At 41.9% G+C, this 18643-nt stretch overlaps 1 pseudogene; it reads left to right on the top strand.

Annotated features, from left to right (window-relative positions):
• Positions 1-760: 760 nt before the first annotated feature.
• LOC117081348 lies at positions 761-13577 on the top strand (annotated as a pseudogene).
• Positions 13578-18643: the final 5066 nt, after the last annotated feature.

Raw genomic sequence — 18643 nt, forward strand, 5'->3', positions numbered from 1 at the left:
ACCAATCCTGGCTAATTTTTGTATTTTTAGTAGAGACAGGGGTTTCACCATGTTGGTCAGGCTGGTCTCGAACTCCTGACCTCGTGATCCACCCACTTCAGCTTCCCAAAGGACTTGGATTACAGGCATGAGCCGCCGCACCTGGCCAACATTCTTAAAAAATAAGAAATTCCAACCCAAAATTTTATATCTGGCCAAAGTAAGCTTCATAAGCAAGGGAGAAATAAGATCCTTTTCAGACAAGCAGATGCTGAAGGAAGTCATTACCACCAGACCTGCCTTACAAGAGCTTCTGAAGGAAGCACTAAATATGGGAAGGAAAGAGTTACCAGTCACTACCAAAACACACTGAAATACACAAACCAGTGACACCATAAAGCAACCACATAAGCAAGTCTGCAAAGTAACCAGCCAACATCATGATGACATGATCAATCCACACATAGCAATACTAACCTTAAATGTAAATGGGCTAAATGCATCAATTAAAAGATACAGAGTGGTAAGTTGGATAAAGAACCAAGATCCATTGGTATGCTATCTTCAAGAAACCCTTCTCACATGCAGTGACACACCTAGGCTTAAAATGAAACGGTGGAGAAAAACCTACCAAGCAAATGGAAAACAGAAAAAAGTAGGGGTTGCAGTCCTAGTTTCTGACAAACAGATTTTAACCCAAGAAAGTTAACAAAAGACAAGGGCACTACATAATGGTAAAGAGTTCAATTTAACAAGAAAATCTAACTATCTGAACATGCACCTAACACAGGATCACCCAGATTAATAAAGCGAGTTCTTAGAGATCTTCAAAGAGACTTAGACTCCCACACAATAATAGTGGGAAATGTTAACACCCCACTGACAAGATTAGATCACCAAGACAGAAAATTAATAAATATATTCAGGACCTTAACTGAGCACTGGATCAAATGAACCTGATAGATATCTACATAACTCTCTACCCCAAAACAATAGAATATGCATTATTCTCATTGTCACATGACACATACTCAAAAATCGATTATATAATTTGAAATAAAACACTCCTCAGCAAATGCTAAAGAACTGAAATCATAATAAACAATCTTTTGGACCACAGAACGAACAATTAGAAATCAAGACTAAGAAATTCACTCAGCATTTTGTGAAGAGATGAAGACTGAGTTGTTGTGGCCTATTGCTGCCAACCTCAAGCAGCAGTTGGCTGTCTCTACATAGAATCCAGGAGTAGGAGACTCAGAATCGAACCTTTTCTCCCTCCCCATCCTGTTTTCAGCTTTGTGAGAAATCTTATTATCAAATACAATGGCCAGCAATGTTACCAACAAGACAGATCCCTGCTCCATGAACTCCTGTGTGTTCTTTGGGAATCTCAACACTCTTGCGGTCAAGAAGTCTGATGTGGAGGCAGTCTTTTCAAAGTATGGCAAAATTGTGGGTTCCTCGGTTCATAAGAACTTTGCCTTTGTTCAGTATGTTAATGAGAGATATGCCCAGGCTGCTGTAGCAGGAGAGAATGGCAGAATGATTGCTGGCCAGGTTTTAGATATTATCCTGGCTGCAGAGCCAAAAGTGAACCTAGGAAAGCAGGTGTGAAATGATCTGTAGCAGAGTATATGGCTCCTCTTTTGATTTGGGCTATGACTTTAAGTGGGATTATTATGACAGGACGTACAGTTACCCAGCACATGTTCCTCCTTTTTCTCCTATTGCTCGGGCTGTAGTACCATCGAAACACCACTGTGTATCAGGAAACACCTCAAGAAGGGGCAAATGTGGCTGGGTGCGGTGGCTCACACCTGTAATCCCACCACTTTGGGAGGCCAAAGTGGGTGGATCGTGAGGTCAGGAGCTCAAGACCATCCTGACCAACATGGTGAAACGCCCATCTCTACTAAAAATACAAAAGTTAGCTAGGTGTGGTGGCACATGCCTGTAATCCCAGCTACTCAGGAGGCTGAGGCAGGAGAATCACTTGAACCCAGGAGGCAGAGGTTGCAGTGAGCCGAGATCACACCACTGCACAATCCAGCCTGGGCAACAGAGTAAGACTCTGTCTCAAAAAAAAAAAAAAAAAAAAAAAAAGAAAAGAAAGAAGGGCCAAAAGTAGCTTCAATTCTAAGAGTGAATAGTGGGGATCTTCCAAGTCTGGAAAGTTGAAAGGAGATGGTCTTCAGGCCATAAAGAAGGAATTGAAACAGATAAAACAAAAGGTGGATTATCTCCTGGAAAAAATTGAAAAGCAACAGAGCAAACAAGCAGTAGAGATGAGGAATAAGGCAGAAGAGGAGCAGAGCATCAGTTCCATGAAGAGAGATGAGACTAATGTGAAGATGGTTTCTGAGGGGGGTGCAGATGACTCTCCTGAAAGGGGAACCTACTAGATGATGATGATATTGAAGATGGGGGATGACCAGCTGGAGTTGATCAAGGATGATGAGAAAGAGGCTGAGGAAGGAGAGGATGACAGAGACAGCACCAATGGTGAGGATGATTCCTTTTTTTTTTTTGAGACGGAGTCTTGCTCTGTTGTCCAGGCTGGAGTGCAATGGCGTGATCTCAGCTCACTGCAAGCTCCGCCTCCCAGGTTCACACCATTCTCCTGCCTCAGCCTCCCAAGTAGCTGGGACTACAGGCACCCGCCACCAAGCCTGGCTAATTTTTTGTATTTTTAGTAGAGACGGGGTTTCACAGTGTTAACCAGGATGGTCTCGATCTCCTGACCTCGTGATCCGCCCGCCTTGGCCTCCCAAAGTGCTGGGATTGCAGGCGTGAGCCACCGCGCCTGGCGAGGATGATTCTTAAGCACATGGTGAGGTCAGGAAATCTTATCCCATTATTTATTTACCTAGGTGCTTCTCTAAGATCAAAATTTTCACCAGATCCTCTCCCCTAGTATCTTCAGCACATGCTCACTGTTCTCCAAATCCTTGTCCTTGTTCTGTTCATTAATTCTTACTGCCCTGCTCCTAGTCCCATTTTCACTTCCTATGATGCTCCTGGTAGTTTTATTAAGTCTTACCCTGTAATTTTTGCTTTTAATTTTGATATCTGTTTGTGACTTAACAATAAAAAGGATGTATGAGTTTTATCAACTGTCTCCAAAATAATCTCTTGTTATGCAGGGAGTACAGTTCTTTTTATTCATACATAAGTTCAGTAAATGCTTCCCTAACTGTAAAAGCAATCTCAGGAGTTGAGTAGCTCCTGAAAGAAGCTTTGACTTAGAAGTATGTGTGTTACACCCCCACATAAGTGTGCTGTGTAGGGCAGTTCAACACAAATGTAACAATGTATTTCTGTGAATGAGAATTGGCATGTCAAATGCATCCTCCAGAAATATAGTGTTATTGTCTTATGATTTGTTTTCTAAAGTTGATACTGTAGATTATTTTTGTGAACAACCTGATGTTTGGGACCTTTTTTCCTCAAAATAAACAAATCCTTATTAAACCAGGAATTTTAGGAAAAAAAATTCACTCAAAACCATAAAATTACATGGAAATTGAATAAACTGCTCCTCAATGACTTTTGGGTAAATAATGAAATTAAAGCAGAAGTCAGGAAGTTCTTTCAAACTAATGAGAACAAAGATACGACATACCAGAATCTCTGGGACACACAGCTAAAGCAGTGTTAAGAGGGAAATTTATAGCACTATATGCCCACATCAAAAAGACAGATCTCAAGTTAACAACCTAATATAACAACTAAAAGAACTAGAGCACTAAGAGCAAACAAATCCCAAAGTTAGCAGAAGACAAAAAGTAACCAAAATCAGAGCTGAACTGAAGGAGGTTGAGACACAAAAAACCATTCAAAAAGTCAGTGAATTCAGGAGCTGGTTTTTTGAAAAAATAAAATAAAATAGATTGCTAGCTAGACTAATCAAGAAGCAAAGAGAGAAGATTCAAATAAACACAATCAGAAACAACAAAGGGGGTTATTACCACTGACCTCACTGAAATACAAACAACCATCAGAGAATATTGCGAACACCTCTGAGGGCAAATGTACTCGGAATCTATAATTCTTTTTTCTTTTTTTTTTGAGACAAAGTTTCACTCTCGTTGCTCAGGCTGGAGTGCAGTGGAGTGGTCTCGGCTCACTGCAACCTCTGCCTCCTGGGTTCAAGTGATTCTCCTGCCTCAGCCTCCCAAGTAGCTGGGATTACAGGCGAGCACCTCTATGACCAGGTAATTTTTTGTACTTTTAGTAGAGATGGGGTTTTGCCATGTTGGCCAGGCTGATCTTGAACTCCTGACTTCAGTTGATCCACCCGCCTTGGCCTCCCAAAGTGCTGGGATTACAGGTGTGAGCCACTGTGCCCGGCCTATAATACTTTGGATAACAAAATTGTCATTAGTTTGCAGTAGAATGAAGGCAAAATAATGATACATTCAGAAAATTTAATATTCATTACCTAAAAATAAACTCTAACAAAAGAGAAATTTCTTTAGAAGGAAGTATTGGAATGTAAGAATAATGCATACTAGTTGGAAAAAAATTAAATAATATATTAGTATATATATATAAAGTAAAAGGTGAAAGGGCTCTGCCTATCCCTGTATTTGTTTTTGTTTGTTTGTTTGTTGTTTTGAGATGGAGTTTCGCTCTTATTGCCCAGGTTGGAGTGCAATGGCGTGATCTCGGCTCACCACAACCTCCCCCTCCTGGGTTCAAGCGATTCTCCTGCCTCAGCCTCCCAAGTAGCTGGGATTACAGGCATGTGCCACCAGGCCCCGCTAATTTTGTATTTTTAGTAGGGATGCGGTTTCTCCATGTTGGTCAGGTTGATCGCGAACTCCCAACCTCAGTTGATCTGCCCGCCTCGGCCTCCCAAAGTGCTGGGATTACACGCAGGAGCCACAGCACCCGACCCCTTTATTTTTTGTATATTCTCCTACACCTTTTTAAATGACTACATAAACATATATACAAATATATACACACACCCAATATCTTTTATTCTTTAAACAGTGAGCTCACTCTATGTAAAATACTTTGTGCTCTCTTTCTCCTTATTCCCAATTGAATATCATAAATATTCTTCAATATTGGCATGTGCAGATCTACCTTATCCTTTTTGCTATCTGCATTCCATGATATAAATAGATCATAAGTTTATACATGTCTATTTAACATGAACGTTTAGATTATTTTAAATATTTTTTGCTCTTGTAAATAATGCATGACTAAGTTTTTTGTTGGTATTTCTATAGGATAGAGGCCTAGAAGTATAATTTGTTGGATCACAGGATAGAGACATTGAAAGTGCTGATAGGGCTGGGTGCAGTGGCTCACTCCTGTAACCCCAGCACTTTTGGATGCTGAGGCGAGAGGACTGCTTTAGCCCAGGAGTTTGAGACCAGCCTGGGCAAGATGGGGAGATCCCCATCTCTCCAAAAAAAAAAAAAAAAAAAAAAGTAAAATGTTTATAGATCCTGCCAAAATGACTTCTAAAAATATTGCTAATTTATAGTCAGACTAAAAGTATATGGAATGTAGTATTTTAAGGAAGTAAATCTTCAAACATGAGAATAGGCACAAAATACAAATAATCTGGATGATAATATTTTAAAAACCAGATAGAAAATGTGCAATATTGGCCGGATGTGGTGCCTCATGCCTGTAACTCCAGCACTTTGAGAGGCTGAGGCAGGCAGATCACAAGGTCAGGAGTTCGAGAATAGCCTGGCCAACATGGTGAAACCCCGTCTCTAGTAAAAAAAAAAAAATACAAAATTTAGCCAGGCATGGTGGCGTGCACCTGTAATCCCAGCTACTCAGGAGACTGAGGCAGGAGAATCGGGAGGCAGAGGTTGCAGTGAGCCAAGATCGTGCCACTGCACTCCAGCCTGGGCAAAAGAGCAAGATTCCATATCAAAAAAAAAAAAAAAAAAAGGAAATATGCATTATTTTGAGTGCATATAACAGATGGCTTTGTCCATCAGACCACGTGGAAAATATATTTCCAAAAGGGATTACAAACTAATCCATAGAGATTTTGTAAGCAAGGAAGTCTTCAACTATTATTATGTCTTATTCTATTAAAAGCAGATCATCAAATAAATTCTTGCACATTAGTTTGTCTTTTACAAAGTAATCTTTTTTTTTTTTTTGAGACGGAGTCTGGCTCTGTTGCCCAGGCTGGAGTGCAGTGGCGCGATCTCAGCTCACTGCAAGCTCCGCCTCCAGGGTTCACACCATTTTCCTGCCTCAGCCTCCCAAGTAGCTGGGACTACAGGCGCCCGCCACTGCACCCAGCTAATTTTTTTGTATTTTTAGTAGAGACGGGGTTTCACCGTGTTAGCCAGGATGGTCTCCATCTTCTGACCTCGTGATCCACCCGCTTCGGCCTCCCAAAGTGTTGGGATTACAGGCGTGAGCCACCGCGCCTGGCCACAAAGTAATCTTAATAAGGAAAAACCTCTGCCTTTGGACTTAATTCTAACTATAATAGGACACTGAGTTGTCCTGTGAAAGTGACAAGATCCTTGATAAAAAGTATCTGCATCATCTTAGAATTTGTAGTGTTTGTAATGTGCAAGAATATGACTGATGAGCATGTTTAGACTTAAGACTTTGGGAAAACAGATATTGAAAACTTTAGAGACAGAAAAAATATAGGGCCCATTATTTGAGTCTTCAAATAAGAAAGTTACTGTGAAGCGCTGTCTATAGAGGTTTAACTATGTAAGTATATATAATCTCTGCATTTTACTTATCCAACAAATGTTTGAGTGTGCCTATATAGTAGATCCTGGGATAGGCACTAAAGGGGCTGCATTAATGTTGGAGGAAATTGCAGTTTTGAAGATTTTAATGTATTTGATAAAAATCAATTATCTGAATTACAGCAAAAATGTGTCTCAGTTTTGCAAGTGAGACTGTCAGTTGCAAAAAGCAAACAATAGCATTTCTTTTAAAAGATTATGTTGATAACCTATTATAAGCACCGTCTGTCACACAAAGAAATACAAGAGATGGTCCCTGACTTCAAAGTACTTGCAATTGTTTTAAGTATTTGAGTTAAAAAAAAAAAAAGTGTTGTTTAAAAAAAAACAGTAGAACCTTCACAAAGTAAAATAAAATGCTGGTACTGCATGTCATGCAGCGATTTTCAAAGGAACTGTGAAACGAAAGAGGTGTCTCACCATCAAAAACAGGCACACAGCATAGCAATAACACTGAGGACATAGCAAATCCCAGAATGAGTAATTGAGAGTCACAATATGGTCAACAAATAAGACATTGTTCCTATGTTTGGCAGACGCTTCTGATAAGGAAAGGGGTAAGGTCTGTGCTTAGGGGCAAATGTTGCAATCTGAGCGAATGGTAGGCAGAATACAAAGTAACTAACTCTTCTTTTGCTTTTGTATTGTCTATCAAATATGATAATTTATTACAAAGGATATGATTAAGGATAATTGAAAGCCAAGGCCGTTGAGAAGAAAATCATAATGTCTCTATTTTCCATGAATTCAAGTGTTCAGGCCCAAGTAAATTACATCAATTACATATCATAGAACCAAAGTAATTGGCAGCAACTGTGAAATTGTGACACGTATGGATAGTTTTGTATCCTCATAGGTAGTTTGAGAGGAGAGGAAGCTTTTGATGTTAGGCTATGATCATACTAAGTTTGTTTTGTTTTTTAGACTGAGTCTCACTATGTCCCCCAAGCTGGAGTGCAATGGCGCCATCTTGGCTCGCTGCAACCTTCGCCTTCTGGGTTTAAGCTATTCTCCTGCCTCAGCCCCCCGCCCTTCCCCCAGAGTAGCTGGAATTACAGACGTGAACCACCATGCCCCGCTAGTTTTTGTATTTTTAGTAGAGATGGGATTTCTCCATGTTGACCAGGCTGGTCTGGAACTCCTGACCTTAGGCGATCCATCCGTTTAGGGCTTCCACAATGCTGGGATTACAGACCTGAGCCACCGCGCCTGCCTGGCAGATCCTAATATCTAAAAAGGTGTAAAAAGGCCAGGTGTGGTGGCTCACCTGCCACTGCACTCTGGTCTGGGAGACAGAGTGAGACTCTGTCTCCAAATAAAATATAAAATAAAATAAGATAAAATAAAATAGTCATTTATAGGAACTATAGACTGCAGCAATAAACAAAAAATTATATACTGGAGTCAGTCAGTCATTTCCTCAAAAAAATTTTTTTTTTTTTTTGAGACAGAGTTTTGCTCTTGTCGCCCAGGGTGGAGTGCAATGGCACATTCTCAGCTCAACGCAACCTCTGCCTCCCGGGTTCAAGCAATTTTCCTGCCTCAGCCTCCTGAGTAGCTGCGATTACAGGCATGCACCACCATACCCAGCTAGTTTTGTATTTTTAGTAGAGGCAGGGTTTCTCCATGTTGGTCAGGCTGGTCTCGAACTCCCGACCTCAGGTGGTCTGCCTGCCTTGGCCTCCCAACGTGCTGGGATTACAGGCGTGAGGCACTAAGCCTGGCACCTCAAAATGTTTTAGTTCCACCACAAGTATGCTAGGTGGTTAAGGAAAATACAACGATGACAAATAGGGCATAGATTCCATCTGCAAGGAACTGAAAGTTTAATAGGAGAGTTAAAGAAGTAAAAGAAAAACAAACAAGCTAATAAATTTAAAATGTAAAAGTCTTGCTTGCTTGCTGTCTTTGCTTTTGTTTTGAGATGGAGTCTCACTTTGTTGTTCAGGCTGGAGTGCAGTGGTGAGATCTCGGCTCACTGCAACTTCCGCCTCCTGAGTTCAAGCAATTATCCTGCCTCAGCCTCTGGAGTAGCTGGGACTACAGGCGCGTGCCACCACGCCTGGCTAATTTTTGTGTTTTTTCAGTAGAGTCGGGGTTTTGCCATGTTGACTAGGCTGGTCTCGAACTCCTGACCTCAGGTGATGCACCCACCTCGGCCTCCTAAAGTGCTGGGATTACACGCATGAGCCACCTCAACACCAAGTTTTCTTTTATTAAATATTAAAAATGTTCTGTGTACAAGACACTGTGCTATGTGGTACAGAAGATAATAAAGATGAATCAGAAATAGATCTTGTCTTTAAGGAGCATTATGATGACTGAAAGTTTTACTAAAAATTTAAAACTGCCAACATGGTGGCTCATGCCTGTAATCCCAGCACTTTGGGAGGCCGAGGCGAGCGGATCACAAGGTCAGGATATTGAGATCATCCTGGCTAACAGGGTGAAACCCCATCTCTTCTAGAAATACAAAAAATTAGCTGGGCATGGTGGCGGGCGCCTGTACTCCCAGCTACTCAGGAGGCTGAGGCAGCAGAATGGCGTGAACCCGGGAGGCAGAGTTTGCAGTGAGCTGAGATTGTACCACTGCACTCCAGCCTGGGTGACAGTGTGAGACTCTGTCTCCAAAAAAAAAAAAAAAAAAAAAATATATATATATATATGTATATACACACACACACACACACACAAACATATATATACACACACACACTATGTGATGATGATTAGTTTGCATTAGTTCATTGATAGTAAGCTATACTATTGTACATATATTCATTTAAGAAAAGAGTCATACAGTCCACAAAGATGGAAGAGAATCAGTGGAGGTTAGCTGGTTGTCTTACAGGTAGCCTGACCCTGCAGTTGATATTTGTGACAGAGATGGCGCAAAATGCTTAACAAAATCTCATTTCATTTTCGTTTCCTGGTTTTATGGAAGGACTACATTTTCCATCCTCCTTTGAGGTTAGGTTGGGGACATGTGACTAAGTTCTGGAAATAGGATGTAAGCAGAAGTGATGTAAACCACTTCCAGGCCTGGCCCTTGAAAGCGAAAGCAGTGATTGGTATCTACGAAAGTTAAATGTATGCTGGCCCTGTGACCCAGCACATCTACTCTTAGGCATATGCTGAAGAAAAACAAAAGCATACGTCTACAAAAGTCAAGTAAAAGAATGTTCCTTGCTGGGTTATTCATAATAGGTTCAAACATGCAACAACACAAATGTCCTCAAATGAAAAAATTGTGCTATATTCATACAATAGACTCAATATAGCAATAAAAATGAATGAACTATAGCTACTTACAACAACATGCACAAGATCTTGAGTGAAGGAAGCCAGACACAAAAAATATTCAACATATGCATTTGTTAATATAAGCTTTAGGAACAGGCAAAATGAAGCTATGATACTAGAGGTGAGAATAGTGGTTACCTCTGTTTGCGGGTGTATTTACTGGGAAGGGGCACAAAAGAGCCTTCTGGGGTGATGGAAATACTTTTTCTTAATCTGGATAGCAGTCTCAGGGCACATAGTAGTCTCAGTAAAGGCAAATTTAAAAATTCATTGATCAGTACACTTAAATTTTGTGCATGCTGCTCTGCAAAAGAACTAAAAATTATGTACACGTAAAAAATCAAAGCAGCAAGGAAAAAAAATAAAAAGTGATCACAGAAGGCCCAGTGCAGATGGAAGAGGCTATATTCCTGAATCACTGGTTGCCCTTGCCCTGAAGAACTGGCCAGTCTGCTTTGGAGTTTGTGTAAACACAAAATAAATCTTTCTTATTTTAAATTCTCTGAGATTTAGAGTGTATGTGGTATCTCAGCATAGCCTAACCATTCTTGGCTAATACAGAATTCATTGCCACAAACAACCAGGGTTAAAAACCTGGTTTTGGCAGCATATCAGGGAGGCTCTTCCTTTCTCAGGCTAAGTGATATAAAACAAGCTTATAAATGAGTGTATAAATCAAGATACCAATTTTTAAAATAACAATAGAAAATTAAAGCCTCTCATACAAACTAGGGTATCTGTTGCCTAATATATAATCATTCTCTCTCTCAAGACAGATCTGCATGGGAAGCCAAACCACAATAAAAGTTTGTTTTATTCTCAGAAAGAAAACATTAGTTAGATGAGTCAATTGTTTAATGACATCTGTCCAGGAGAAGCTATGCATCCCATTTCATGGTTAATTCCTGAGGTCCCTGGGCTGCAGTTCTCACTCCCAGGTATGCACCTGAATTGCCTCAGTGGCTGCTCTTTTTTTTTCTTCCAATTCTGTCAATACACTTTTCTTCTATAGATATGTTATTGCATAAGTCTACTGTTTTTAGAGAGATGTGGCTGGCCTCTAAAGCATTCCTTGTATACATCTACATGTTGATTTTGTGTTTTTCCTCTCAAAGAATAATTATACATCTTTTACTTTTAAATTCTGTGGTTGGAGTGGTAGGGGTTTAATGTGGAGAGGATGGTGTCCTTTGCTATAGCTTCCAAGTACTGGTAACATCATGAAACTAATATAGATGCTGAGAATTCTAGACAGTGTATGTACCTGAATATTTTGTAAGGCCACTTGAGAGTTTTTTGTACAATCTTTGAAGGCTTGAAGGGAGGAAATTGTTATCAAAGGCTGGAGAAAAAGGGATCCCTGTTATACAGTGGCAGAAAGTTTAGCCACACTGTTGCATGCTGAAATGCAGAAAATAGAAAATATATCTAACAAACTGGTGCATTTGGTTAAGGAAATTTCCAGACAGACTGTTGAAAGTGCCAATTGATTAAAACAAAATGAAAAAAACAAAAACAAAACAAAAAAAACCTATGTGGGATAAGTTGTAGAGAGGTGAGATATTAAAAGTACAATTTCATTTTTAAGCAAAATTTAGATAAAATATACATAGTCTAGGAACTTTGGGTTCAAAAATAAAACTGCTTTTCACTTCCAGCCTCTCCAGATGGTGAAACAACTAAGGCATTGCCTTGAGGGGAAGGTACAATCCAGGGTGCAGCTATTTAGATTTTTTGTAAAGACTGTACAAAGATTTAAAGCCATTTTACCTAGACCATTTCAGCTAGACAAAAGCAATTCTAAGTGTATAAGGGCGTTTTCCATCAGCTTTCTGACTCTCAGCCCAAGATGGGAAGTGTCTGTCTCAAAGAGGTTTGTGAGTGTGGCTTTTTTTTCTGTTGGAGTGGATTATAATTTGATATACATGAAGTCTCCAAAATCTTAAAGAGAATTGAATTGGCAGACACACTGCCTACTTGTACTGAAAGGGCATATTGTCTTTTAATATTCCAGATTTGAATATTTAAATTTATATTTACATCTTAGAAACTCAATATTTTAAATCAAATGATGTAAGGAAAAATCTGAAGTTATGTTGCAACAAAAATTAGTAGAAAATCAGAATTATTGCTGGGCATGGTGGCTCATGCCTATAATCACAGCACTTTGGGAGGCCGAGGCAGGTGGATTACCTAAGGTCAGGAGTTCAAGACCAGCCTTGACTACATGGTGAAACCCCATCTCTACTAAAAATACAAAAATTAGACGGGTGTGGTGGTGGGTGCTGCTAATCTCAGCTAGTCGGGAGGCTGAGGCAGAAGAATCGCTTGAGCCCAGGAGGCAGAAGTTGTAATGAGCCAATATCATGCCATTGCACTCCAGCCTGGGTGGCAGAGCAAGACTGTGTCTCAAAAAAAAAAAAAGAAAATCAGAATCATATGTAGCTATTGTGAAAAGCTTGGTTATTGATTGTTGCTGGAATCAAGAGCTACTACAGTGTCATACTTCGAGTTTGCCGTACTTTGCCATTGTACTTGTGCCTGATAATTATTTCTACAATGACTGCATGTAGATCTAAACTAGTTTAGTGTCATTAAATCCTCTGCATTAGATCCTAAGAGCTCTTCCATTCTTTTCCATTGACATCAGCAAAACTAGAATCCTACAAGAGCAACAACTTTTTTTTTTTCATTCTTCCAACACACAGAAAGGAGCAACAATTTTCATATTGGCGTTTCTTCAAAGTCTTTGAATTCCATCATAAATTGCCAGAACAGTTTTCTTCATTCACTGAGCACTTTCATTGGAGAAACTATTTTTTTTTTTTTTTTTTTTTTTTCAGACAGAGTCTCACTCTGTCACCCAGGCTGGAGTGCAGTGGCCCGATCTCAGCTCACTGCAAGCTCTGCCTCCAGGGTTCACACCATTCTCCTGCCTCAGCCTCCTGAGTAGCTGGGACTACAGGTGCTCGCCACCACGCCCGGCTAATTTTTTGTATTTTTTTTTTTGTATTTTTTTTTTTTTAGTAGATAAGGGGTTTCACCCTGTTAGCCAGGATGGTCTTGATCTCCTGACCTCGTGATCTGCATGCCTCAGCCTCCCAAAGTGCTGGGATTACAACAGGCATGAGCCACCGCACCTGGCCTGGAGAAACTCTTTGCTTCACCTTGTTGATGAACGCTAAAGCCCTCCTCGCCTTTTCTTAATGAAAAAGAAGAAATAATGAAGCCCCCAGAAAGTATTCAGTCAAAACACTGTTATAGCCAGGCTAAAAGAATGAATGACCCATGCAGATGCAATGTTTAACATTGAGAGGTGACAACGTGCTAGCAGCCCTTGCTCCCGGTGTCTCTACCTTGGCGTCCACTCTGGTGGCGCTTGAGGAGCCCTTCAGCCTGCCATGGCACTGTGGGAACCCCTCTCTGGGCTGGCTGAGGCCTGAGTCAGCTCCCTCTGCTTGTGGGGAGGTGTGGAAGGAGAGCCTCGGGTGGGAACCAGGGCTGCGCACAGTGCTAGTGGGCCAACAAGTGTTCTAGGTGAGTGTGGGCTCTGCTGCCCGCACTCGGAGTGGCCGGCCAGCGCTGCAGGTCAGGGGCAGTGGGGTGCTTAGCACCCTGGCGAGGAGCTGCAGAGGGTGCGCAGGGTCCCCCAGCAGTGCCGGCCCACCACGTTGCCATCAATGTCTCGCTGGGCCTCAGCTGCCTCCCTGCGGGGCAGAGCTCAGGACCTGCAGCCTGCCATGCCGGAGCCTCACCCTTACAATCTAAGGGATTGTAAATACAACAATCAGCACCCTGTGTCTAGGTCACCAATCAGCACCCTGTGTCTAGGTCACCAATCAGCACCCTGTGTCTAGCTCAAGGTTCCTAAATACACCAGTCAGTACTCTGTATCTAGCTAACCTGGTGGGGACTTGGAGAACTTTTCTGTCTAGCACTCTGTGTCTCCAGCTGGAGGATTGTGAATGCACCAATCAGCATTCTGTGTCTAGCTCAGGGTTTGTAAATACACCAATCAGTACTCTGTATCTAGCTAACCTAGTGGGGACTTGGAGAACCTTTCTGTCTAGCACTCTGTGTCTAGCTAAAGGATTGTAAACGCACCAATCAGCACTCTGTATCTAGCTCAGGTATTGCAAATGCACCAATCAGCACTCTGTCAAAATGGACCAATCAGCTCTCTGTGAAATGGACCAATCAGCTCTCTGTAAAATGGACCAATCAGCAGGATGTGGGTGGGGCCAGATAAAGGAATAAAAGCAGGCTGCAGGACTCAGTGGCAACCTGGTCTGGTCCCCTTCTGAAGTGTGGAAAATGTGTTCTTTTGCTCTTTGCGATAAATTTTGCTGCTGCTCACTCTTTGGGTCCTCACTGCCTTTATGAGCTGTTAACACTCACTGTGAAGGTTTGCAGCTTCACTCCAGAGGCCAGTGAGACCACAAACCTGCCAGAAGGAAGAAACTCTGAACACGTCGGAACATCAGAAGGAACAAACTCCAGACACACTATCTTTGAGAACTGTAACACTCACCGCGAGGGTCTGTGGTTTCATTCTTGAAGTCAGTGAGACCAAGAACCCACCAATTCTGTACACAACATTATCTTTAAACTTAATGGTGGCATGATGGGAAGGCTTTCTTTTAAAAAACAGCCTGCTATATCTTATAATACCATATAAAGAATAAATTTACAAATATAAGCTACTGGTTTACTGCATACTGCTCCATTTTGCATTTGTTTTGCATCCTAAAGCATAAATCATCTCCCCTGAGGATTTACCAATGCCTTCATATTTTGGAATCTCCATAGCAGCACTAGAAAAGATAAGAGTGTCCTTTCTTTTGAACTTGGGAGTTTCCCTGAAATCACCTAATTTGCCACCCAAGTCATCAGCTTTGTCCCCTTTGGCACCATTCCATTTTTCTCAAATTTCTTTATGCTTCAAGTCTCCATTTAACAGTTAATTAGGACCAGGTGTGTTGGTGCACGCCTGTAATCCCAGCACTTTGGTGGGCTGAGCTGGGTGGACAGTTTGAGCCCAGGAGTTCAAGAGCAGTCTCGGTAACATAGGGAGACCCCATCTCTACAAATAATTTGAAAACATTAGCAAGGTGTGCTGGTGTACTTGTGGTCCCAGCTACTCAGGAGGCTGATTCAGGGGGATCTCCTGAGCCCAGGAGATATGGGCTGCTGTGAGCCATAATTGTGCCACTGTACTTCAGCCTGGGCAGCAGAGACCACGTCTCAAAACAAACAAAAAACAGTTAACTAAAAGAAACCACCTGGTTTTAACTGTAATTTTAAATTTTCCTTATTTATTAATGTGTAATTGCTGGGTCCACATAGTAAACATATTGTTTATTATCAGGCATGCAAACTGCATTGTGCTATTACATTCAGAAGCAACTGAGAGTTAACAATTTTTTTTTTTTTTTGAGACGGAGTCTTGTTCTGTTGCCCAGGTTGGAGTGAAGTGGTGCCATCTTGGCTCACTGCAACCTCCGCCTCCCAGGTTCAAGTGAGTCTCCTGTCAGAGCCTCCCGAGTAGCTGGGATTACAGGCGTCGACCACCATGCCTGACTACTTTTTGTATTTTTAGTAGAGATGGGGTTTCACCATAGGCCATAGGCTTTCACCGAGGCCAGACCTCGGGTGATCCACCAAGCTCAGCCTCCCAAAGTGCTGGGATTACAGGCGTCAGCCACCGTGCCCAGTTCATATTAATTGTTTGGTGAATAAGATGTTATTTGTGTACTATTGTATATCTTAACATGATATTTTTTGTTAATATTTGATACTCTATTTTAAATACTTGTTAAGAATTTGTTGGTTGATATGTAATGCATTTTATTTTTTCCCATTTAAAACTAAGTTGCTATTTAGCATTTTCTTGTGGAAGGATCATAGATTTTCAGGAATGAATTACTGAAAAAAATAAGCCTGCACTGGTATTTCTGTAATTTTTTGGATAAGTTTACGCTGTGTTTTTGATCTTCTTAGTTTCTGAATTGGAGATTTGAAAAAATTGTGATTATCTTGTTCCTATTCTACCATTGTATATTGGATGTGTTGAGGGGGAGGATAACTTTAACATGAGATCTGCATCTGGTCCTGAGGAATATTCTGGACTTTGGCTAGGATTCAGCAACTGGATGGGATTTTAGGTTGTCTTCCTTGGAAAAGGGAAGGTCTATCTATCTGTAGAAAGAACGATGTGCCCGGATATTTGGGTAGCCAGAGACATACAACTATGGCAGACACTGCTAGTTGCCTCTAATATCTGTTTTTTTCCATTTTGCTCAGTAATAAAACCTCAAATGTTAGCTGGGTATTTGTCCAATTAGTTAGATTGTATTTGCCATCCTCTCTTGCAATGAAATGTGGCCATGTGATCAAGCTTTGTCCAAGGAACTAAGTTGCAGTAGTTTGTATGGATCTTTTGGGAAGTTTTCTTAAAAAGAGGAAGTATTCCATAATGGTTGAACTAGTTTACAATCCCACCAACGCCATCCCACTACTGGGTATATACCCAAAGGATTATAAATTACTCTACTACAAAGACACATGCACACGTATGTTTATTGCGGCACTATTCACAATGGCAAAGACTTGGAATCAACCCAAATGTCCATCTGTGACAGACTGGATTAAGAAAATGTGGCACATATACACCATGGAATACTATGCAGCCATAAAAAAGGATGAGTTTGCATCCTTTGTAGGGACATGGATGCAGCTGGAAACCATCATTCTTAGCAAACTATCACAAGAAGAGAAAACCAAACACCGCATGTTCTCACTCATAGGTGGGAACTGAACAATGAGATCACTTGGACTCGGGAAGGGGAACATCACACACTGGGGCCTATCATGGGGAGGGGGGAGGAGGGAGGGATTGCTTTGGGGAGTTATACATGATATAAACGTCATGCACATGTACCCTAGAACTTAAAGTATAATAAAATAAATAAATAAATAAATAAATAAAAATTAAAAAAAAAAAAAAAGAGGAAGTATACCCTTCTCTCCCCCGATCCCCCCCTCTTTTTTAGAGAGGGAGTCTCTCTCTGTCACCCAGGCTGGAGTGCAGTGGTGTGATCTTGGCCCACTGCAACCTCCGCCTCCTGGGTTCAAGCGATTCTCCTGCCTCAGCCCCTGAGTAGCTAGGATGACAGGAGCGCGTTACCACTTCCAGCAAATTTTTGTATTTTTAGTAGAGACGGGGTTTCACCATGTTGGCCAGGCTGGTCTCAAACTCCTGACCTCAAGTGATCCGCCCACCTCAGCCTCTCAAAGTACTAGGATTACAGGTGTGAGCCACCATGCCTGGCCTCTCTTCCCCTTTTGCTGGTCTTCCTGGCTAGCATGTTGATGTCATGTTAGGTGACAGTTATTTTCTAAGTCAGGGTGGAAATCACAGGTAGCAGATGGCATAGCAAACTGTCACAAAGAGGCTGGGATTCCCTAATTGTTATGCAGCCACCATTTTATTCTAGGACTGCCTACCTTTACCTGAGAGAAAGAAACTTATCTTTTTGCCATTGTTGTTTTGGGCTTTTCATCTGAGTATTTCTCTTTTGTTTAGACAACTACACCTATCTGATATTATCTTGTTCAGTTTTCTTTCTTATTTGCTGTCTTCTCCCTCTAGAATGCTAGTTTCGCGAAAATAAATACCTTGTCCTGTCTCTTGTTTCTGTTTGTTTCCTTAGCACGGTGCCTGGAAAATAGTAATGACTCAGTAAATATTTGTAGATGAATGAATGAAGACTAGGAGATTAGAATGGAATTCTTCTAAAGGTTGTTCGTTTCTGCTTTAACAGACTATGGAATTTAGAATTCCAAAGAAACTGGTAGGTTTGTTATATGCGAGGAAGTTGACTGAGGGGTTATATGACTCAAGCAACACACGACCCTTGTCTTGCTAATTGTTGGCCAAGCTCCCTACCCAGGTCTGCGTTCTAACACAGGACTGCCGCCTCTACTGTGTGTGGTGTTTGGTTGATAAGCACCTACCAAGGATTCTGTAGATAGGATTGCTCCGTGGCGTAAGGTTTGGACAGGATGACCTATTGCCCTTCCCCACACAAGGCTGAGGTATGAGCATAGCTGAGACTTTTCAAGCCTTCCCAGGTACCACAGAGCTTGGAAAACCCAGCACCTGGGGCAGTTCAGTTGCAACTAGCGGGCAGCCCTAGCTGTTTATTACCTGGGGCTCTCGGGAAGGCGAGCTCCTAGTGCTGGGGAGGACGTTTGTCCCAGGCATTCCTCTGGCAACCCTCTTCCTCCACCAGCTCCCAACAAAGACATTTAATCCCTTTCTTCCACTCCCCTCCGCTCTACTTGGCTTGGCGTTGGAAGCTGAAGCACAATTTGACCCAAGCCACCTCCTACTGAGCACCTGCCAGAGCGTTCGCGCCCCGGAGCCCGGCACGGGATTGCGGGGGTGGGGAGGCGGCGCGTCCCCGAACTGCGCTCCTTCGCGTACAGCCTCGGCTCTGGGGGCGAAGATCCTCTCCACCTCCGCTCACCCAGCTGCGCCGGCGCGCGGGAGCGCGCCCCAGCGGAGGGCCCCTTGAGGGAGCGCGCACGCGCCGCCTCTC

Source organism: Trachypithecus francoisi, unplaced genomic scaffold (genome assembly GCF_009764315.1).
Source record: "Trachypithecus francoisi isolate TF-2019V2 unplaced genomic scaffold, Tfra_2.0 Lachesis_group8, whole genome shotgun sequence".
In the NCBI taxonomy this organism is placed as follows: domain Eukaryota; kingdom Metazoa; phylum Chordata; class Mammalia; order Primates; family Cercopithecidae; genus Trachypithecus; species Trachypithecus francoisi.